Below are 23,762 nucleotides of genomic sequence, written 5' to 3' on the forward strand. Positions count from 1 at the left end.
ACGAACCTGGGTCCAAGTGTAACCTGAACAACAAAAGACCCGCCGCCGCTCCCTGTGGCTCGTTGTCTGAAGTGCTGAGTCCGTTAACCGGCTTTGCTTTGCACTCACCTTACACACTCAGACCCTTACAAGGTACTGAAAATATTTGTTCTTATGTGCTTGGACAAGTTTCTTCCTTTTTTTTTTTTTTTGTTGCGCAATGGTATGACTATATTTATTGTGCCTGGGAGGCAAGGTGAGGGAGAAATCTCAACAGACAGAAGGTGGGAAAAGTCTGGAGTCCCCTGTAAACGTCAGGAAGGTCCCTGCTGGACCCGTCACAGAATATGAGAGGAGGCCAATAGATCATTCCCTTTGTTTCTCCCCTGGGCTTCCTGAGCTTCTCGAAGTTCTTCAGGATGCTGTCGTAGAACACAGTATAAGCCTCGCAGATCTCCATGACTGTCAGCCGGATATCCCAGGACTCTGCCTCATCCAGCTGGTGCCCCCGTCGCCGATAATCACCCACGTGGGGCTGCTCAGCTGCTGTGGTCACGGCGTCAGAGCGCTCAGAGCAATATTCGGAGGTCTGAGTGTGGAAGCCTTCCGGCTTGCTGTGGAGGGTGGTCATCGCTCAAACACCTCCTCCTGGACAGCCATGCCTAATTTTTCCCATCCTCAATCCGAGGGATCTGCAGCTGCAACCAGGTGGTGACCAGGTTGAGCTTCTCGGTGACATCCTTGCTGTCAGGCTTCAGGCGCTGCAGGAGGACCTTCTTGTTGCAGTTCGCGGGGCCACAAAGAGCACCTCTGTCGTCATCTTCCTCTTTCTTCTTTTCCTCCTCGTATTCCTTCTCCTGCTGTTTCTTCCGCTGCTCCTTTTCTTTCTCCTTGAGTGGATCAGGCCCTGGGATGTCCAGGGGGCCTTCAGATGGTTCAGGTTGGCTTCATTGAGAGCCGGCTCCTTTAAAAATGCATCCAACTCAGAAATCTTCTTGGGGAAATCGCTCCCGAGCGGGTCTCTGTCTTACCACATACATGGGTCTTCACGGAACACAGCCACCTTGGCTTGGGCTTCGGGCAAGACCCTGAGCGTGGCCATGGCCGGGGCGGGGGTCTAGCGCCGCCCGTGGAGTGAGGACTGGGCACGGGGAAGGGAAAGCGAAAGCAGCACTCGCTCTCCTTCCCGCGTGGCCCTCCTGGGGAGTCGGGGTTCTGGAGGAGGCCGGGGGGGCGCAGACGGGAGAGAGGCTAGGAGTCGAGAGACCCGTGTCCGGCGCCCCGGCGCCCCGCCTCCCCGGCGCCGCCCGTCTTTCGACTCGGACACGTTTATTTCAATCATAGTTTAGTATTGAAGTAAAGATGGAAGGAATTCCATTTGCCATTTTGGAATCTTGTTTCAAAGACTTGGAGGAAATTAGAATTCCAACATGATGAAAAGTTAACGTGTGTATCCCAAACGGTACATATCGTGTGAAACTTGGAACGGGAGAGAGAGCGCGCGCTCTAACTGCATAATTAAATGTACTCCTCAGAAACTCACTTTCAAACTACAGGCAATGTTTCCATTTCACCAACATTTTGGTCTTGTTCAGGGAGGGGAGCACAGGCCTCTGGAAATGCAATTCTAATCCTAGGCTTTCTGGAATCCTCTATCATCTGAACCTATAACCGGTCTTTACTTTGCTGTGCTTTGCTCATGGGACCACGTGAAGTTAATGCCGAAAGGAATGTAGCGTTTCATTAAAAACTGTGTTAAGCTGTCACTCTAGTATATGAGTAAAATCCTTCAAGAAGTGTAAAATGCAAAGGCTAAAGAGACCTCAAAGTCCACTTCACTCACTCACCTCATGTTATAGGCAGAAACTGAAGCTGGGAGACGTGGGCTCGTTCAAGGGGGTGCGGCCGACTTATCTCGTTGCTGATGGGGTGCCAGATGGTGGGGAAGCGTGGGATTGGATGGGATCTGGAGACCCAGGTGTGGGTTATAACTCTTGCCACTTCCTGGCTCTTGGGCTATTACCTCCCTGGGTCTCAGCGTTCTCATCTGTATAATGAAGATGTGATTTATTCTACAGACATTAAACAGAAAGCTGTATGTAAAATGCCTGGTTTAGGGAGTAGACACATGGAAGGGTTCTTTTTTCCTTTTAGGAAACGTTATTTCTAAAAGCATCTCGAGCTGACAGATGGGATGGGACGGTCTGCCTCACGTCAGTCTTGCGTCATCCTATTCCACTGATCAGCTGTATCGTTCGGTGCGGCCCTTCCTTGGGCAACCCTAGGTGCTGTTACATAGGGTCACCGCGGAAGGCATGATATTCCACGATAAGACCCAGTGATTGTTCCTGGAGGGCTGATCTCCTAGATGTACCCGAACGTATGAGCTCCCCAAATGACACTCCTTCTGGGCCCATGGGTTGAAGATGTATATGGCTTCTCCTGCTTGTTGAAGACTTATTAGTTTAGAATGCTCTCGTCCTTCCCAGATCCAGCTTCGCAACCTTTAATACCGATGACCTCCCACCTGCCATAAACCTAGAGTTTCAGTGGAGGTTTCCAGTACCCCTGGAGAGTAGCAGAATCTTCTGGTCTTTCTGTGAATTAAGGGCTCCTCATTCTCTAGATATTCAAGGAAATGAAGAGCTTAAGTTTCCAAAATGCCAAAGATTTTTAAAACTTTTCTCCCCCTTGTTACAAGGAAATTTCTGTTCATCACAGAAAACTCCCCAATGCAGAGAAACACACAGAAGAAAATGAAAATCATCCCTATGTACCAACCAGAGATGATTTTCCCAAATTTTTTCACATTTGGGATCATAATGTAATAGAGGCTCTAACACACTTTCTTATTTTATATACGATGTAAGGCCAGCTTTTTCTATCGTCATTAAATATTCTTCTACGATACCTTCCCTTAGTGGCTGTAGCATAACGTATCCGTGTTTGGCAGGGCAGACGCTAAAATAAAAGACATTTTCATGAGCAATCAAAGGACAAATGAGTGCCCTGGTCTTGAATGGATTAACTATACTGTGGATCAATGAACCTGAGCAACCAGTTTTTGATATATCATGAAATTTGGGGCAGGGATGACGTGCAATATTTCCGTTAAGTTTCAAATAATATCTGTTACGTAACTTGATAGTACAATAGGCTAATATATAACTCAATCTAAAAAAGGCAGCCTCTTTTTATAATTAAGCAAACCAATAGAACAAAGGCACAGGAAGTACTTTAAAAATATATAATTATGGAAGACAAGAGCCATTTCAGAGAAAACAGGAAGAGTGTGCAGGCATGATTAGCCTAAGCGTGGAGACAAGAAAGCCACCATGATGTGTGAGGTCCACTTCCTGTGGTCCAGGAATTGGTGCTTAGCTGGGGGCGATGGGGTGGTGAGAGCAGGGATGGGGGCCACAAGCTGGAAGTCAGCATCCCCATCCTGCTGAATGACTCCCGGGCTCTTGTTCATCTCAAATACTTTTTTTTTTAAATTGAAGTATAGTTGATTTACAATGTTGTGTTCACAGAGCACCGGGCTGAGCTCCCTGCGCTATACAGCAGGTCCCCACTAGCTTTCTATTTTACACATGGTGGTGTATTTATGTCAAACCTAATCTCCCAGTTCGTCCCACCCTCCCCTTCCCCCCCGTGTCCACACGTCCATTCTCTACATCTACATCTCTATTCCTGCCCTACACATAGGTTCATCTGTACCATTTTTCTAGACCTAGATGGGGGGAGGGTGGTGGAGAGGTCCAAGAGGGAGGGGATCTATGTAGACATACAGCTGATTCACTTCATTGTACAGCAGAAACTAACACAACATTGTAAAGCAATTTTACTCCAATAAAAAAAAATAGAAAAAAACAATGTTGTGTTAATTTCTGCTGTACAGCAAAGGGATTCGTCGTACATATATATGCATTATTTTTTTAATATTCTTTTCCATTATCACAGGATACTGAATATAGTTTTCTGTGCTACACAGCAGGATCTTGTTGTTTATCCATGTTTGATGAATAGCTGGCATGTGGCAGGCACCTTGCCAGGCTTGGGGACACAGAGTTGCAGGGCTGACCTCTGCTCTCCAGGACTCAGCTGTGGTGGGACAGGCAGGAAACAGACCCCACGTGACATCGCCATCCTGGATGAAGGGCTTGGGACTCGCAGGGGGCTTTCGGGGTAGGGATGTTCTCCCAGAGGTATGATCTGAACTGACACACAGAATGAGCTGCACAGCTGGACGAGCAGGAGGATGGCCAGCACCCATCTGAGTGCCAGAGGAGGATGGAGGACGGCACCAACCCCGAGTCTGGTCGTCAGGATCCCCTTGCCACCCTCCCTGCGGCTCAGCCGTCCTCTTAGCCCCCGTCCTCCCCCAAAACGTTCACAGTCACCATTCAGGAAGGGCTCGCGGAGGCGGAGAATGGGACTCAGCTGACACCTGAGGGCCGATCTGGGTTGCACACACACCTGTTTGCGTATCTGGTCTAAACCCTCTCACTTAGAACAATTGCATGTTCCACTCGCTTCACTCTTTACTCTGAGAAAAGTCCCTGCTGATCTGGGTGGTGACGTCAGTGCTACAGTCACCCTGCAGCTGTAACTTGAGAGGCGCGACTGGCTGGGGCCCCTGCGGCCCCGGAGTCACAGGCGTGTGAGACGCCAGCCCTGCGGCTCCCCACGCTGTGGGATTTCTTTCTGAATGTTGCTATAGAACCAGCACAGATAAAACACCTTCAGCAACAAGAGCCCGCGCAGTTTACAGACAAAATAGTACCTTAGTGACACCAAGACTGGCGCCCGAAGACACACAGCAAAATAGAGCTTCTCTTCTTCACAATTTTGAAACCGATTGAAAAGTTTGAAATTGGAAAGCTTGTATTTTAAAATAACAGGGTATTTTTTTGGTTGGTGTTGGTGGTGGCTTTTTTGTCTTGGAGACACTGTTTAGACCTGCCCTCTACCGACACTTTTGCTTGGAGTTGCTGCCAACCATCAACTCAGCCCCAGCATCGATGACACGTATTCTTTCTCAGCTGTGTTCGCACTCCGGCCACGTGGCAAAGCCACTGACTACCTATCTAGGGCTGCACTGGGAACCACTGATCTGCAGGCTCTCTTCTGGGAAATGGGGGGATGTCACGCGCCCCGCAAAGTCTCCGCACCTGTGCTCTTTGCCAGATAACTCAGGAATGGGGGTGGATTCTGAGAACAGTCGGGGTCGTGTATGTACATGGCAATCTACTGGTTTATCTCAGAACAGAGGATTTGTGCCCTTGATGTGATAAATACAACGTTGCTTAGGTCGGAGGCACCCAAATGAGGTGATAGCTCGCCAAGATTCCTCTGCTCTTCTCGCCTTGCTTCCAAGAAATAGCTCTGTGGAGTAGGGAAAGCCCTAACCAGACTTAGCCCTCGGGGCTTCCGTTCCTCAGCATTAGAAAGGATGAAGGCTTCCAGAGATCCCTCCTGGCTGTGATACTATGTGATGAGATGAGTTAGAGCTGTTAGATGTTATTATGAATGGGTATACTGGTCCACAGGCCTACTCTACAGCGTAACTGCCCCAAAGGGCTTTGGAAATGGTCCCTTGAAGAAGAATCCGTGGAAGATCCCTGGAGTGACATAAGTACTACCGGCGTGTGAAGCAGGGTCCTCGCCCGCTGTGCCCCCGGGTGCTGCTGGGATGTCCAAGCTTAGCTGGGGAACGGGTGCACTGAGAGAGCGCCACCTGGCGTCCTGAGGGCTGCAGGGGGCGTCTGCGGGCCGGCCCGGCAGCGTCTGCGGCGGGGAGAGCTTCCCTCTCTTCCCCCCCGCCCCTGGGTCTGGCTACTTCCTGCTGAGCCTTCAGGCATGGCCGTAGACACCCTTCTTGCAAAACACTTTTTCTGCATAGCACTTACCACGTTGCTGGACTCATCCTTTCTGCCGAGTCTCTTGGGGGTAGATCTGTTCCCCACTACGTCCGTCCCCTGCCTGGTACAGAGTTTGGCCCCTAGAGGACGGCCCGTGGCCTAGGGACCGGTCAGTGTCAGCCCTAGGTTCCGCCCGCTGGGGCACTGGCTGAGGGGCACAGTCCAGGCACCCCCCGGCAGGACCCCACGGCCACGGAGGACGCGGGAAACACTGTTACCAAACGCCTGTGATTCGCTCTCATCTCGAGGGAAAGAGAAACAGCCCCTGCTCCACTCGGCCCTGGGAACTGGGCAGAAACTGTTGGTTTTTCACTCCAGTCCCTGAACTCCTGGTGGAGTCGGGGCTTGAAGCTTCCGAAGTGTGCTTGGGTGCCAGCCTGGCGCTCAGATTCCTTGTGGACGGAGGGCCAAGAGAGGAGTCATGGGAACAGAACTGGCATCCACTTCTCGACACTCCTGTCTCCCTGGAGAGGTTTTTCAGGGCTGCGAGGCAGGGACACGCCGAGAAAGTGAAGGGCCCAAGCGTGTGGCCTCAAGCTTCCCCGTAGAACACAGTGCAGAGACGCTAAGAAATTCCAGGGCATGTCTTCACTTTAAGGAAAAACATAAATAGACGGTATTTTTAGTACAGTTTTAGATTTATAGAAAAATTGACTGGAAAATACAGAGTTCCCATAACTGACCACCCACACCCCGGGCAGTGTCCCCTGTTAATAACATCTCGCATTGATGTGGTCCATTTGTGACAATGGATAAGCCAATGTTGATACTTTATTATTAACTAAAGTCCATAGTTTACCTTAGGCTTCACTCATTGTGTTGTACATCCTATGGGTTTAGACAAATGTCTAGTGTCATGTATGCACCATATAGTATCATACGCAGGACAGTCTCACCGCCCTAAACATCTTTTGCGCCCCTCACATCCATCCCTCCTCCTCCCAAACCCCTGGGGGCCACTGATCTTTCACTGTCTCCATCGTTTTGCCTCTTCCAGGATGTCACGTAGTTGGAATCACACAGTGTGTAGCCTTTTCAGACTGGCTTCTTTCACTTATAGTACCATGCATTTAAGATTCCTCCATGGAATTAACATATACACACTACTATGTATGAAATAGATAACCAACAAGGACCTGCTGTATAGCACAGGGAACTCTACTCAATATTATGTAATAACTTGTAAGAGAAAAGAATCTGAAAAAGAATATATATGTATACATATATATATGAAACTGAATTGCTGTGCTGTACACCTGAAACTTACATGATGTTGTAAATCAACTATACTTCAATAATTTTTTTCTTTTTTTAAAGAAGTAGGGCTTCCCTGGTGGCGCAGTGGTTGAGAGTCCGCCTGCCGATGCGGGGGACGCGGGTTCTTGCCCCGGTCCGGGAAGATCCCACATGCCGTGGAGCGGCTGGGCCCGTGAGCCATGGCCGCTGAGCCTGCGCGTCCGGAGCCTGCGCTCTGCAACAGGAGAGGCCACAGTGGTGAGAAGACCGTGTACCGCAAAAAAAAAAAAAAAAAAAAGAAGTAAACAAGAGAACTCTGGGGAAAAAAAAAAAATCCCTCCATGCCAGCATGCCAGTTAGTGGATTGATAGCTCATTTCTCTTAATCACCGAATAATACGTCATTGACTGAATGGACAGTCTGTTGATCTGTCTTCTCTTTTGAAAGGAAGAAAATGACAATTTTGGAGGGAGGTAGAAAGAAAATGCGTTCTTCATCCATCAGGTTGTTTTTCTTTTGTTTCTCTTCTCTACTGCCTTGTACCAAAGTAATAAAATGCTTAAATGTAATGAAACTGGAAGTTGGTGAACAGCGGGTCACTAAAGTGTAAGCTTGTACGTCCCTGTTTTGGTGGTAGGGCTGCCCCAAGGGTACGTATAAATACTCCATGACCTCACTTATTAAAAATAGAGCCGCAGGCCAGGTCCCCACTGCCCTCTCGCAGGACGGCCTGGAACGCTGCCTCCACTGCTGCATTGCATTCTGCAAAAATGCTCCAGGGTACAAGTTATTCGCTGTGTTTCATTCACCACTCATCTCCCCAACTCTGCTAGACCTAAAGTTAGGCAGACACACCGAGTCCTTGACGGAATCTCCAGCACCAGGGTGTCCGGCCCGAGTCCCGGACCAGGCACACCGGCCAGACGCCTGCTAAATGATACCAAGCTTCCCTGCCTGACCTGCCAACACTGAGCCACTGGCCTTCTCCTGTCAGGTTTTCATTTCAAAATATGCAATCCTTGGTTCTGTAAAAGCCGTTTGAATGCAATGCTTTTAGTGAGTGTTACTCAGATGACTCACAGGAAAACAAAACAGATCTCAAAACACGTGCAAATTCTAGCCTGAGTGTGGTCCCCCATCCCGTGCTTCGGAAAGAATCCAGCCTTTCCCATATTTGGGAAGGATGTGAATTATGTGTGGCGCGCGAGAGAAAACACTGGTGGCTGAGTGCCCGCCCCGGGTGACTGATGGCCGTGAAACCCAAGACAGGACAAGGGAAGCCCAGGGTGGAGAGCAGGCTGGCAGGTGGGGCTCACGACCCCCCGTGGGAACCGTAGGAAGGGGCAGCCCCTCCAATCACCTTGGATCCGCTGGGCAAGCTCACCTGCCCTGTCCCTGCCTCCGGTCCGTCCTCTGTCCACCCATCTTCCCTGGGCAGCTGCACTTTCCTGAGCAGGGAGATCCTGGGTCAGCTGGTGTTTGACCAAAAGTTTATGCACATATGTGAATTCAGTGCCGCACATTTTATTATTTCTGAAGAAACCACTATGTTCTGGGGCGTTCCAAGGCATGGCAGTGCTTTACATGCCAACTGCCCCAAATATTTGCTCATTTGGTTTCTTTGTAACACCCTCTCTGGAAATCCTCTTACTATTATAATACCCTTTCTGGAAAATCACCCGTAGGACTTTAAACTTTGCTTACTTACTAGGTAATAAAATAAATAACTCTTGATTATTTCTTCTCCATTTTATTTCCAGGATAAGAAAACATTTATTTCCTTAGTTAAGTCCCTTTCTTGGGGAATTCCATACTTAAAACCTTCATCGGATAGTTCAAACTTGTCTCTTTTCTGATCTAAAAGATGGAAAACTATTTTTTCTATCAATTTTCATTGCTTTTAAGAGAATCTATCAAGTTTTCCTTACCAATACATTTATTGTTTACTTTTACACAGAAAGAGCTGACTAAGTGACCAGCTTTGGCGCCAGAGCATTTAGCTGTTTTTAGAGATGCCTAGAATGAACTTTTCAGACATCCTCTTTCTTTGTTTTTCACGCCTGAAGAAAATTTGCAATTCTTCATCCAATTGGGTCCCATGGTCCTATTAGCTTCTTATTTTAAAAGGTTAAAGGAGCATCACAAGTGCCAGAGTGAAGGTGGCCGTGACCATGCAATGATAAGAGTTCATTACGAGAATATCAAAATAGCTGTCCCAGGAAAGGAAGGCAGGTCTGAACGCTATTGATTCCCTGAATCCAATGACATTTCGAAACAGGAAGTACATGTCCATTGTATAAGTCAAGGCTTCGGCCCACACAGTTTTGTTTTCTTTTAATTAAGGGGGAAAATGACCTTACCCCTCCGCAGGGGTTGCCCTCCGAGCGTCTTAATTTACTACCGTGAGAGCCAAGCTCATCTTTCTTTGCTGGTGCATTTCCTCCCCTGATGGGTCTTTGGATAACAATTTTGGAGCGACCATATGCTCAGTGGACAATATCCACTTACTGCCGTGATTCCTTTTCTGCATGGAGTGTCTGGATAAATTCATTAGGTACAGAAAGTGAGTTTTCCCAAGTATAGGAACCACAGTAATGCTATACCTCCACATTTCGAGACTAACTAAAGAGTTTTGAAATTTTCTTTCTCTTCACTGGTTTCTTCTCCACACTGGTGTTTCCGAATCCTAACGTTGTTCTCATAAACAGAAACCAAACACGTGTAGAGTCAGGCTCCCTTTCACATAACCCACCTGCCCTGCCCAGGGCGGTTCACCCCGCCCAGGAATGCAGGGTCCCATTTCAGTATGTAGTTTAGGCTTTCCTTTTTATTTCAGGGAAGAGTGATTAAAGTTTAGTTTTTACCCTTTATGTCATTGCTTTCTTCTTTAGGAAATTCTGTTGTATTTATTCTGAAACTTCTTTGCCTATGGTCTAAATTTTTCCACTTTTTCTTGAATGCCTTCTTTTTGATTTTGAAGCGTTCCCTTCTTTTCACCTTCTCTGAAGGCACTGTGTATGTCTCCCGATTTACATCTCATTTTTCTAAGACGATTTTTTCTCTTCATCCCCTACTACTGGCACCGCCTCCCCAAGATGCACTAATTCTGAGTTATGTCATTCTTTACTATCTTCTGTTATTTCCTTCACCTCATTCGGTTCATGCTGAAGTATCATGGGTTCTGTTTCTCGTAGGTTTTGTGGATGGCTGTGTCTTGCAGGCATTGGCTGTAGGAATGTCATTCTCTTCCTTACTCTGCTTTGTCTGAGGATAACATTGGGTGGAATTATCCTGCGATCCTTTTCTGTGGCTCATTTTCTCCGGAGGTGAGCTCCTCTGTTTTCAGGAGGGAGGAGAGAGGTTCGAAGAGCTTTTCTAGCTTCCTGGCTCTCGAGCGCCCTCTTCAGTGGTTTTCACGACTGATCAGGGGATCAGGTTGTGGCTGGTCCCTGCAGAGACTTCCTGGCTGTGCTCACCAGCCCTATCGCCCCCTCCCCGACTGGCTCTGTCCTGCTCACTTCTGACTGTATCCCCAGCAGCTTCTGTACATTGGAGTCTGTCCTGGAAGGGAGCCTGGCTGGTGAGTTCGAGGGGGGACCCTTGCACTCATCCACAAGTCAGAGTTTGCAAAGCTTCTCCTGTTTCCACAGCTGGAAACTGACTCCCATGCTTTCCAGTGAGTCGCAGGCGCTGTTTGCTCTGCTGTCCCCACATCCGTGGGCTGCCTGCTGCCTCGCCCCGCCTCCTGCCAAGCCAGTTATGACTCCCCTCAGGTCTTGTGGCTGTCATGGGTCCCTCTCTGGCATTCTGAAGGCCATGGGGGGTCTTATCACCTAGTTTTTAGCAGATGCTCTTCCTGTAATTTCCGTTGTGCTGTCTTAGTCGTACTGTGTTTACTGGGCAGTAGGTGGAAATTCAAGATGACTCAGAAACGCCACCGCCTCTTCCAAAAGAATCATTTTTAAAAGTTTTGAAATAGCATACCATTGGAATAAAAGGCTAAGAAATATTTTTCAGCCAGCTTCTAGTGTACTGGGGGAAATGGTAATCTATCAAAACAATAATACTCAATATATTTTATTATTTGAAAGAATCAAATCCTAAAACTATGTAGAGAATAGGCTGGAAAATTCAATATGGCATCTTGGCAAATTAAAGAGCTGCTTAAATATGGTGCAAAAGGGCTTCCCTGGTGGCTAGTGGTTGAGAGTCCGCCTGCCGATGCAGGGGACACGGGTTCGTGCCCCGGTCCGGGAAGATCCCACATGCCGTGGAGCAGCTGGGCCCGTGAGCCATGGCCGCTGAGCCTGCGCGTCCGGAGCCTGTGCTCCGCAACGGGAGAGGCTGCAACAGTGAGAGGCCCGTGTACCGCAAAAAAAAAAAAAAAAAAAAAAAAAAAAAAAAAAAAATTTGGTGCAAAACATTTTCTTCCTCTTAACTTGTTTGGGATTTTTTAAATGGTTTTCATCACTATTCAGAATATCAGTAAAGTCTTACTCGCACTGAGGATTTGTAAAGTGCTTAGTTGAAAAATCAGTGAAATCAGGCTTCAGAGGCAAAGTAAGTCTGCAAAAGAGCATTGCAGACCACACAGCCGTACCACTGCACCCATACATACACACACACGAGTAGCTCATGCTTGCACGCACATGCACACACACGAATACACACGCATCACTTTATGAGTTTCTCTTAATTCTAGACAACAAATATCCTTTTATGATACATATGGAGACCACTCTGTTACTTGCCTTCATTCTATCAATAGAGGCCAATTAAGTTAATGCATCCCCTGGCAAGTCTTAATTCCTAGAAGATCATATTTTACTGAACTTCTTACACGCACTTTCATCTTTGCTAAGTTGGAATGAAAGTGAAATCCATTACGGATATTACAAGAGGGGCTGCTTTGGCGAAGGAAAGAATGTTCTCTCATTTTCAGTTTCCCCACAAATAGAGATGGTTCTTTGCTAGGGTAGGGACTTAAGATGCCACCTGCTAGAGACCATGGCGAGTGGTGTGCCCTTGAAGTTCAAGGACTCTTGTCTGCTCCTATTCTAATTTTCACACCACCAGGGTGGGGACCTCATTCCCTGAGTCTTTGATGTATGGCAGGTCTTGGGCATTGATGCTTTGGTGTCTTAAATCTCCACAGGTGATTCTAATTACAGCCAGGGTTGAGAGTCACTGATATAGAACATAGACCAGGAGGATGAGGCTAAGAAAAATATGATAGGCTTTAAACAGATTAGGAAGGAATGTGAAAGTCTTTCATAGAAATTTGGACCTTGGTCTATAAGGAATAGGGAGACGTTGCATTTTTTTTAATTAAGGGAATTATAGGACTACGTATTTTTTGAAAGAAAACAGGTCACAGTGGACTGAGGCTAGGGATAAGAATCCAGTTAAGGCCACTGCAGAGGTGACAGCAGATGAGGACCTGCACTGCATTGGTACCTCAGAGGGAGAGAGAGTGGGTCATGGGGGGAACCCTCCGAAATGATGCAATGTGGCTCTCAGAGAGGGAGGAGGTATGGGAGCTCACTGGGTAGTTCTGACACCATCTGGCTATTAAACAGAATTAATAGGCTTTGGTTACTAAGAGGAATGAGGAAACGAGTAGGAATCAGAGTTGACCTGAGGGTGACTGCGGAGATGGTGATGCCTCCTTCAAAAGCAGAGCGGATCCTGGGGCTGAGCTGGATTCTGCTGTGCTGGGGGCCGTGTGCCCGGCGGGGATGGGAGGCCAAGCTCCACTTGGCAGATACAATTACAACCTGGAGTTCGAGGGAGAGCTCTAGCTAGACGCAGTCCAGGTTCAAGGATGTGTAAGTGACCACGTCAGGCATGTGGACGAATGAGGACATGCTAGAAGAATGGGTTGAGTTTCAAAAGAAGGGGTCTAAGAAGAGAGCCCTGGGGGATCAAAGTACAAGAAGGGGCGAGGAAGTAAACAAGCAAATACATGAGAACCAACATCCAGGGAGGCAGACGTGGGTCCAGAGGGCCAGCGCTGGAGACGCCCGGAGAAGAGGATGGGTGTCGGTGGGAGCCGTCTGCTCAGACTCGGATGCGCACAGAACACGACCTGGGATCTGCACCAATGCAGGTCTGATCCTACACGTCTGGGGGCTGATCTACATTTCTCACGGGCTCCCCGTGTTGCTTCTGCCACCAGCCCCTGAGCAGCAGGGACCCAGAGACTTGCACTGGCTGGGGGTTGAGAAAGGGAGCCAGAAGGACGTGCCACTAGAGCAGAGGGTTTGAGAAGCATGTTCGGTTGGATTAAACAACAAACTAAAGGCCAATGACTTGAGAATGTGAGGTTGAAAGCAGGGAACGGGGTGCATGGACGTGAAGTCTTGTCCAGGGAAGGTTTGCTCTAAGACCAAGTGCAAGCCCGCATGTTTGCCACCAGAAGGAAAGTAGCCAGGGAAGAGGAAGTGATTGAAGACCCAGAGGCCAGCCCACGAGGCTGAGTACAATCAAGAAAACGGAACATACAGGTGTTGACGGTGATGCAGAGAAATTGGAGCCTTCAGACATTTCTCGTGGGAATGTAAATGGTCCAGCCACTGCGGCAAACAGTCTGGCCGCTCCTCAAAAAGTGAAACAGAGAATTACCACACTATCCAGTTACCGCATCAGAGGGAAGTCCCAAAGGAGGTGAAAGCAGGGACTCAAAGAGATCCTGTCCATCCACGTTTGTAGCAGCATCACTCATGCTGAGCATAAGACGGAAGCAGCCCAAGTGTCCATCAACAGATGAACAGATAAACAAAATGTGGTCCAACCGTGTAGTGAAATAGTATTCAGTCGTAAAAAGGAATGACGTTCTGAGATGCTACAACATAGATGGACCTTGAAAACCTTATGCTAAATCAAGTAAGGCAGACACAAAAGCACAAACACTGTAGGATTCCACTTAGGTGAGGTCCCTAGAGTCCTCAAATTCATAGAGACAGAAAGTAGAATGGTGGTTGCCAGGGGCTGGGGGAAGGGTGAGTAGGGAGTTACAGTTTAAAGGGACAGAGGTTTGGTTTTACAAGATAAAAAGGGTCCTGGAAATGGATGGTTGCACAGCAATGTGAGTGTACATCATGTCACTGAACTGTATAGTCAAAATGGTTACAATTTCATGTTATATATATTTTACCACAATAAAAAATAGTTTAATAAAAAGAAAAAAATTACCCTCTTTAAAATGAAAAATCAAGAGACCCAGCAAAGTCCCAGAGGACGTGACTGGTAGAAGCGGAGTGAGGGTAAGGAAATCCAGAGCTCAGTTGTGACAGGGTCTTCGGGGGAGAGAGGGAGAGATGGGTGTGTGGAGATCAGCTAGGAGGTGACCTTTCTGGCAGTGAAAGAGGTCAGAGTGTGAGGGTCACGCTTTCTAGCAGAGAAAAAGCTATTTGGATCTTGAGGCGGCAGGTTTGGAGTTAGGCTTGTGGGGTGAGGGAGAGCTGGGAGTCTGAACGGATGAGCCTGGGAGGCACTGGGCTGGACCACATGTCCTGGCCCTAAAGTTAGCAGGCGGTGCGGGGCAGGATGCACAGCCAGAACTGGCCGACCCAGGGTTCCCCGGTTGGGTGTTTGGTATCAGGTGGGATCTGCAGAAGGACGGAAGGCTGGCCCCAGGCTGGCATCCTGAGATGGGCTGTGGGAACAGGGAGGCTCAGAGAAATGGACCGAGCTACCTAAGAGGTTCCCAGCAGGAGCAGCGGCCAACTTAGAGCCCAGTTAGCTTACCGGTGAAAGGCAGAGGTGAGCTCACAAAAACAGGTGGGCGGCCTCCTAGCTGCAGCAGGGAGGGGCTTCCAAGCAGGATCAGGAGCTGGGGGCTTCGGGGATCACCTGAGTCTAGACTGAAGCTGGTTCCTCCCCACCTCCCAGACTGACCCTGGGAACCGGGGCCAGAGCCCATGGGGAGGGATCCCTGGATCACCCGTGAGTCGGTGGAGAGGGTCTGTAGGGCTAAAGACCTAGATCAAGCCCTGTGTCTGCCTTATGGACCAAGGTAGTTTTTTTCTCCCTCTAACTAGCCTGAACCAACCCTAGCTTTCAGGAGAACGGCTTTCTTCAACTTCCCTTCCCACAAACCACCGGAGTCATGTTAGTTTCTGACTGCACACCTGGTGGTAAATTTACATTCCTTATCTTAGTGCTCTGCAGGTGAGAAGTCCAAGATGGGTCTCACTGGGCTAAAACCAAGATGCTGGCAGGGCTGCACTCGTTGGCTTGTGGCCCCTGTCATCCCCAAGGCCAGCAACGGCCAGTGGAGCCTGGCTCACAGGGCATCTCTCCGACCCTGAATCCCTCACGATAACACTGGGCCCACCTGGGTGATCCCGGACTCTCCCCATCTCAAGGTCAGCTGATCAGCAACTTTATTCCATCTGCAACGTAACTTATGACCATGTTCTGGACACAGACGGAGACATCTTTGGGACCCATTACTCTGTCTACCACAAAAGGATGTATTATTTCCTAAGGAAAAAAATTGGTCTTTCCAAATGTCCACACGTCTGAAAAGCCATTTTAGTATACTAATTTATGGTAAAAGCCTATGCATTCTTTTGATTGGCTAAAAACGAAGGAATGGACACTTTACTTACCATGAGAATTCAAAGTGAAATAAAAGCAGCACTAAAACAGGGGAATAATGGATAATTTGGGTTGGATATTAACTATTCAAATTCAGTTATAGCCAAATCAGATAGGCTCCTAACATCTTCAGGAAAAGACGGATAATAAAAAAGCTAAACTTGAATATTATAGAAATGTGTCTTAACATGCGATTGTGGTTTTTAACTTCTGTAAGCTAGGTAATAAGTAAACAGAATATTAGGAATTTAGATAATAAGCTTAATCAATAATTAACTTTCGTATATACATACATCCATTTACACAAATAGTATAATTGCCATGGCAGCCTAGTGATTTATTTAATATTTGATCTTTTCAGATCTATTGTGGGTACATTCAGTTCCACAAAATCACATGATAACTCCTTGTTGGGAGACAGAATTTTAGTTGTAATAACTCCTAGCACTGCATTTCTTAGGAAACATCATGGAGAGCCACGTAAGTGTGAAAATGCTAAATTAAACAAAATTAATCATTTCTTTACTGAAGACTTGCTTAGAGCCTTTGATGTACCCATTTTCATTGTAAATCTTACAGAGGGGCTTCCGGTCTGCATCATTTCCAAAGCTTCTTTGAAGACAAACCCCTTCTTGTAGAGTGAAAACTCTAAGGTATTAAGCAATCAACATTTTTCACAGGTAAGAATATGTGGGGTAGCCTGAAATATATGCAATATAGATATATATAGAGAGAAAGATATATGCAATTCATACATGAATGGAATTTATATATGAGTGGAATTTTTCTAGAAGTATATTACATATACTTATTACTTATGTAATATATATATATATAAAGAAATACCTACAGGAAATTTTACCAAAAGTGAAAAAATGCAGACATTTCCAGGATGTAATTAAATGTAAGCGCTGATGACATAATCCTAAAATGATAAGTCTCCTCTAGACTGTGAGCTTATTATCATGTTATAAAGGTAGAGATCACAGGTAAACCAGGGATGCGTTTATTGAACAGAAGGTTGTAAAGCTAGTAACATGGTCTCAATAAATATTTGTTGAGAAAATGGATTAATAAATGAATAAATTAAAATTTAGCTAGGGAAGATCAACATAAACTACTTAAAGCCTTATTAGTCAGGGTTCTCCAGAGGAACCAGCAGGATGGGTGGATGGATAGATAGATGATAGATAGATAGATAGATAAATAGAGATTTATTGTGAGGAATTGGCCAAGTAATTGTGGCGGTTGAGAAGTCCCACCATCTGCCATCTGCAAGCTAGAAACCCCAGGAGACCCCAGGTGTAATTCAGTCCAGGTCAAAAAGCTTGAGAACCAGGGGAGCAGGAATCCCAGTCTGAGGGCTGGAGATGGATATCCCCCAGCACACCCAGGCGGGCAGGCAGGAAAGGGAGCAAAGTCCTCCTCCGTCCTGTCCTGCACCTTTTGTTCTGTTGAGGCCCTCAATGGATTGGATGATGCCCCCTCCCCTCCAACTAGGGGAGGTCAAGCTGCTTTACTGAGTCACCAGTTCAAATGCTAATCTCATCCAGAAATGCGCTCCTCAGACCCACCCAGAAAGAACCATAATCCAGGCACCCCACCTCCAGTCGAGTTGACACATAAAATGACCCTTCACAAAAGAACCTGGCAGCATGTTGGTCTGTGAAGAACTGATCTAGCAAGATGGAAGAGTGTAGCAAAGAGGACAACTTAATCATTGTGAGTGATCTGGGATGTGGTCACAGTCTTGAAAGGCTACAGAGTTCAGATAATTCTGTAGAAACAGAGAGAAAAGAGCAAACACAGGGCTGCTAAAAGTAAGTAGATCCACTTCATTGCAGTAAGCATCATCTACTTCATATTTATAGCTTTGACTAGGTGTGTTACCATTTGATGCAGTTTATATATACAATCACTTAATTTTCACCATAAGTTTGTAAGGTGATACGGTTACACCCCCTTTACCTGTGAGGAAACTGGGGTACATAAATATTAGTTCAGTGTCACAACCTGTAAGTGATGGAGCCAAATTCATACTTTTAACCATCGTGTCATACTACCTCTGAACTAGATTTTACATTTTGGAAAGAAGAAGAAGATGGGATTGGATAATAAGGTGAGCCCAAGTAATGGATGGACTTGACAGTTAGGCAGAGGAAATGAAATATGGTTGTCCAGGTGGTATGGATCCATTATCATCTCTTCGGAACAGAGTGCCCTGATTACCCTTGATTAAGGAAGATAACTGTGGACACATGCAAGGTGATTGCAAGAGGAGAAAGGGCCTGAGAATCATCAGGAAACAATGGAGGCAAGAGCTGGTCAGAGGGGATGTGATGGAAAGGAAATGTCTAACCTGTGGTCAATTTGGGGGGAAGAAATAATAGCAGTTATTGGCAGAGAAAGAAGCAAATGAAAGAAGCGTAGATCAGACACTTGCGTCAAGGTTTCCAGCCTGGGTGTTGCGTTGATGAGAAGCCCACTGCATTATGGTATGTCATAAAATAGTTTTCTCCCCTTCTTTCCCAAAAGGGATAAGGATGTGAAAGATAATTGGGAGAACCATCTAAACTCCTTCTTGGTTATATTTCTCAGCCAATTCAACAAATCCCATCTCAAGCATCTCAAAACTGCAGCTGATATATTTGAACTCGGGATTATAGAGGCAAACTCTGAAACACTGACCGTCAAGAGGCAAAGCTCTCCAAGTGGTGGGGGAGGGAACACTCACTGACCACATCCTTTGATTTCAGATAGTAGACTTATTTTTAATATGCAGAAAGTGGAAATTCTAATCTTCTAAGTTGGAAGGCGACCCATACTTCCCTTTCTACTTAATCTTGTTTATCCCCAACTCTGAGCTACTGCTTTCTTAATGCTTCCTGCTTTAGACTTCCTTACAGAATATCACACTGATGTAGCCTGACCTTCAGATGACTCATTTCACTTGAAAAACTGGTTCTAAGAAGTACACATACTTTACAAGTTACTATGGGCAATAACAGGCTCTAGGGGATTCCATTCCACATTCATTTATTGAGCGTGTCTGCAGAGATCCATGTAAAATACTGACGAGGTGACCGAAAAATGCTTTCAACAAGGGCTGCATATTTCAGGAGCTGACATTCCAGTGAGTCAGGCAGGGAAGGACACAGGACACTATGCACAGAAGAGAAATGGAGAAATGGGATAGTATCTCAGAGAAGGGACAAACTCTGGGACCATGAAGGGCTTTAGGAAAGTTTTCAGAGAAGATGCTAAGAGGGAGCTGAAACAAAAAGAATAAATAGTGTTTGGTGAGGAGGGGCAAGTGTTCCATGCTGATGGCCCAGCCTAAAATCATGACAGTGAGGGGCTATGCTAAACATTTGGTGACTGTGCACACAGTGTATGGGGTTATGAGGCAGGATACAAGGCTAGGGCTTGGTCACGGGGCCTCAGATGTCATGGTAACATGTTTGAACTTTATTATGTAGGTCCTATGAAGCCACTTGAAGGAGTGACGTGAGTGATTGGACTTTACAAACAATCTTATTTGCAGAGGTGAGATTAGAGGCAACAAGACCAGTTAAGAGTCTGTTGACATTGAGCTTGGCAGTCCTTTCTGTGAAGGACCAATGAGAGCCTGACTGAAAAGAGTGAAGGCACTGGGAGAGAGAGAAAGGATGAATGGGAGGACTTAGGACCACAGAAAGGAGAGTACACCTTTACAGTACCTAAAACACTTTGCATTCCTCTACAAAGAAGAGCAGGTCTACCTCCATTCTAGACCCCCCAAGGATTTGAGGGCATCAGATGAACAGTGAATTTACTGTTCACAGATTGGCTGCCACTTGGCTTGACTGATAACATGTCCCACTAATAGAGCTTGTCTTTTTGCTGATGGCTACATAAGTGTTCAGAACTTTAAAGTTGTTTTACTTCTTCTCCAGGAAGCCAATGGAGTGAATCAAGGACCACGAGTGTTCTTAATTGCACCTAAAATTAAATTAGTAGTCACCAACCAACAAAAGAGGGATATGATTTTTTTGTAAGAGTCCATAAACACCTACTGAAACTGAAAATATGCTTGGCCATAAAACATGTCTCAAAAAATTTCAAAATGTTGAAATGGTACAGATTGTGTTATGCGGCCACATTAGAAACAACCTAGAAATTAATAAAAATATATAGCCAGGAACTGCCAAATACTGGGAATTAACTAATACACTGTAAGAAAACCTAAGAGTTAAACAAGCAGTCTCAAAGGGAATTAGAAAATGTTTTTTACTAAATCATAATGAAAATAAAAATACAACATAATAAAATTTGTGAGGTGAAGTGAAAACTGTACTTAGAAGGAAATTTATAGCCTCAAAGTTATATATTACAAAAGAAGAAAGGCTAAATATTAAATAATCCCTGTAAATGATCAAGGAGTTTGAAAACCCAAACCCATTAAACACAAAGGGAATAGAAATAATAGAGATAAGAGTAGAAATTAATGAATAAAACCCAGATATACAATAGAAATGACAGATAAGTCAAAAATGGTTTTCTTGTAGGAGTAGTAAAATTGTTACGTTCCTGACAAGATTTATAGAATGAGAGAGAGAAAGAGAGAAGACAAATACTACCAAAATTAAGAATATCACTAGAAAAGGAAAATCATGATAGACTTTACAGACATTGAAAAGATGGTAAGGAATGTTCTATATAACCCTTATAGCAGTAAATTTGAAAATTTATATAAAAAGGGTAAATTCCTAAAAGAATGCAGCTTACCAAAATGAAGACAAAAATAAATAGAAAATTTGAGGAGCCCTATATCTTACAAGTAAACTTATTAATTAAAAACCCTTATTCCCCACCCCCATACAGATATCCAGGCCACATGGCTTCACTGGTAAAAATTTCCAAACTTTTAAGGAAGAAAAAACACTAATCTTATACAGACTATTTCAGGTCATAGAGATATAGGGAGTACTTCTCAACTTTTTATGAAATCAGCATAATGATAATGACAAATTTGATGAGGGCATTACAAAAAGAGAAAATTATAAGCTATCACTTTCATATAGATGCAAAAACCCTGTACAAAATACTAGAAAACTGAGTCAGTCAATGTATGACATATGTAATCCATCAAACCAAGCTGAGGTTTATTCTTGGAATACAAGGTTGATTTAAGATTCAAGAATTGATCATTGTAATTCCCTATATTAAAAAGTGCAGATCATCCTAACAGATACAAATAAATTGTTTGATAAAATTCAACATGCATGTATGATTTTACAATCACTAGGAATAAAAAGAAATTTCTTTCATCTGATAAAGGTGATCTACAGCATAACCTATATAAAACATCGTTTTTCATTGCAATGTACTGAAATATTTCTCCCCAAGGTTAGTAATGAGAAAGCATGCCTGCCATCACCACTTCTACTGAATAGTTCTTTTTGAGTTCCTGGCCAACGTTTTAAGGAAAGAAAATGTATGAGGCTTTGAAAAGAAGAAATAAAAATGTATTGATTCACAGACAACATGATAATACGTACAGGAAATCCAAAAGGGTCCACAGACTAGCTACTAAAATGAATTTGCCAATTTAGCAATTTCACTGATGAGTTCACATACAAAAATCTATTTTATTTCTATATACCAGCAATAAACAAATAGGATATCATATAAAATATAATAGCATCAAAAATATAGCAATGAGGAATTAATCTAACAAAAGTAATTAAGCTGAAAATTTTATAGAAATAAATCAAAGAATACCTAAATAAGTAAAAAGATATACTATGTTCATGGAAGGAGAGACTGAAAGTCATCAGTGATTTGATCTATAGACTCAACACAACCTCAATCAAAGTACCATCAATTGTTTCAAAAATGTGAATATCCAAGATAATCTCAAAAAAGAATAACAAAATTGGAAAACTTGTCCTAGAAGATATCAAGGCTTTTATTACACAGCTTTTGAAATAGTGTATTAGGGTCACGAGGATAAACAGGTAAACTAAAAGAAAACCTGGAAAAAGGTCCATTCATATGCATTCACTTAATATAAGTTTAAGGTGAAACAGTAATATAGTGGGGAAAGGATGATCTTTTCAATAAATGCTACAGAATTAATGGAGTGTCCATGTTTTACAAATACATTGTGACTCCTACCTCATAATATACACAACATAAATTCCAGGTGGGTTGTAGATGTAAACATGAAATGTAAAGTATCTTTATGATCTTAGAGTAGGCAAAATTTTAAAAAATAGAATGTAAAATGTGCTACCCAGAAAGGGGGGAAAACATAAAACTCTCCTTCATTAAAATTAAGAACTTCTGTTCATGAAAATGTACTATTAAGAACTTGGAAATGCAAACTCCAAAGTCGCCACCGAAGATTTTACAATACATATATCTTACAAGAGAGTTGTCAGAATAAATGAAGAATTCCTGCTTATCTATAAGAAAAAAAAAAGAATACTATGAAAAAGTATACTATGAAATACCATTCTGTGAAATGGTACTTCACAGAAGAGTCTCTCCAAGTAACCAATAAGCATATGAGAATATGAGAAGATGCTCAAACTCAGCACGGAAATGAAAATAAAATTAAGTAACAGTACATATTCACCAGAATTGCAACAGTTATGAAAAATAGAAAAGAAGAAAGACAAGGAAAGAAGTAGAGACGGAGAGTGAGAGAACAGAAGAAAGCAAGCAAGAAGAAGGAAAAAGGGAGAGAAAGAAAGAAGACATTTGGAATGAGTGTTGGTGAGCCCACAGAACTGAAACTCTCGTAGAAAATGGTAGTATTTTCTACAACTCGACATATGCACACTTTACAATTCAGCAATTCTACTCCTCAGCAGATGTTCACCCAAAATGCATACAAATGTACACCGAAGTCTTAAATGAAAATATTTCCAGCAATATTATTTGTGGTAGTCCCAAACTGCAAACAAATATTATGACCTTCAGTAGTAAAATGACAAATAAGTTGTGATGTATTCGTACAAGGGAATACTGTCTAGCAATGAAAACAAATGAAATGTCACTACACCCAACAGGATGGACGAATTGCATAACATAATACTAAGGAAAAATGTCAGATAAACAATAGTACGTATTATATAATCCTACGTTTGTAAATGTCAAGATCAGCAAACTAATCTGTGTTGATAGAAATAAGGGTAGCAGTACCTTTGGGAAGGTGGTGAGTTGTGGCTGGGAGAGGGGCCTCTTGGGGTGCCAGCCCTGTTCTGTTTCTTATTCTGGATGGTGGTTCACAGGTGTGTCCACTTTGAGAAAGTTACCAGTTTGTACACTTACTATATGTGCACTGGTCTGAATGTATGTTTCACTTCAATAAAAATGTATATAGATATATATAAACAGACAAGAAAAGGATTGTGGATACAAAGCAGGTTGCTAAATCTATCATCTAATTATCATCTACCTGTCAATCGTCTATCTGTCAATCATCTATCTCTCCATCCATCCGTCCATCATCTATAAATTTATATTGGTTTTCTGGAGCTGCCATAACAAAATACACAGACTGAGGTGCCTAAACAATAGAAACTTCTTGTCCCACAGTCTGGAGGCCAGAATCTGAGATCAAGGTGTGGGCAGGGTTGGTTCCCTCGGAGACTGTGAGAGCAAGTCTGTTCCTCTCCCCAAGTTTCTGGTGGCTGGCGGGTGATCTGTGACAGTCCTTGTCTTGTAGACACATCACCCTGGTCCCCGCCTTCTTCACATGACATGCTCAGTGTATGTGCTTCTGTGTCCAAATTTCCCCTTTTTATAAGTCATAGTCAGACTGAACTAAAGCACACCCTAATGACCTCATCTTAATTTGACTACGTCTGCAAAGACCCTATTTACAAAGAAGTCACATTTTGAGGTACTGGGGTTTGGGATTTCAAAATATGAATTTGGGGGGAACATAATTCAACCAATAACACTATTTGTGTCTACACACACACACACACACACACACACACACACACTCCAGCAAGCACATAAGAA

General features: G+C 44.4%; 1 pseudogene; it reads right to left on the reverse strand.

The window, feature by feature from the left end:
• Positions 1–214: 214 nt before the first annotated feature.
• Positions 215–1,081, reverse strand: LOC132413635 (proteasome activator complex subunit 1 pseudogene; annotated as a pseudogene).
• Between the last annotated feature and the right edge of the window lie 22,681 nt (positions 1,082–23,762).

Source organism: Delphinus delphis, chromosome 18, assembly GCF_949987515.2.
Source record: "Delphinus delphis chromosome 18, mDelDel1.2, whole genome shotgun sequence".
In the NCBI taxonomy this organism is placed as follows: Eukaryota; Metazoa; Chordata; class Mammalia; order Artiodactyla; family Delphinidae; genus Delphinus; species Delphinus delphis.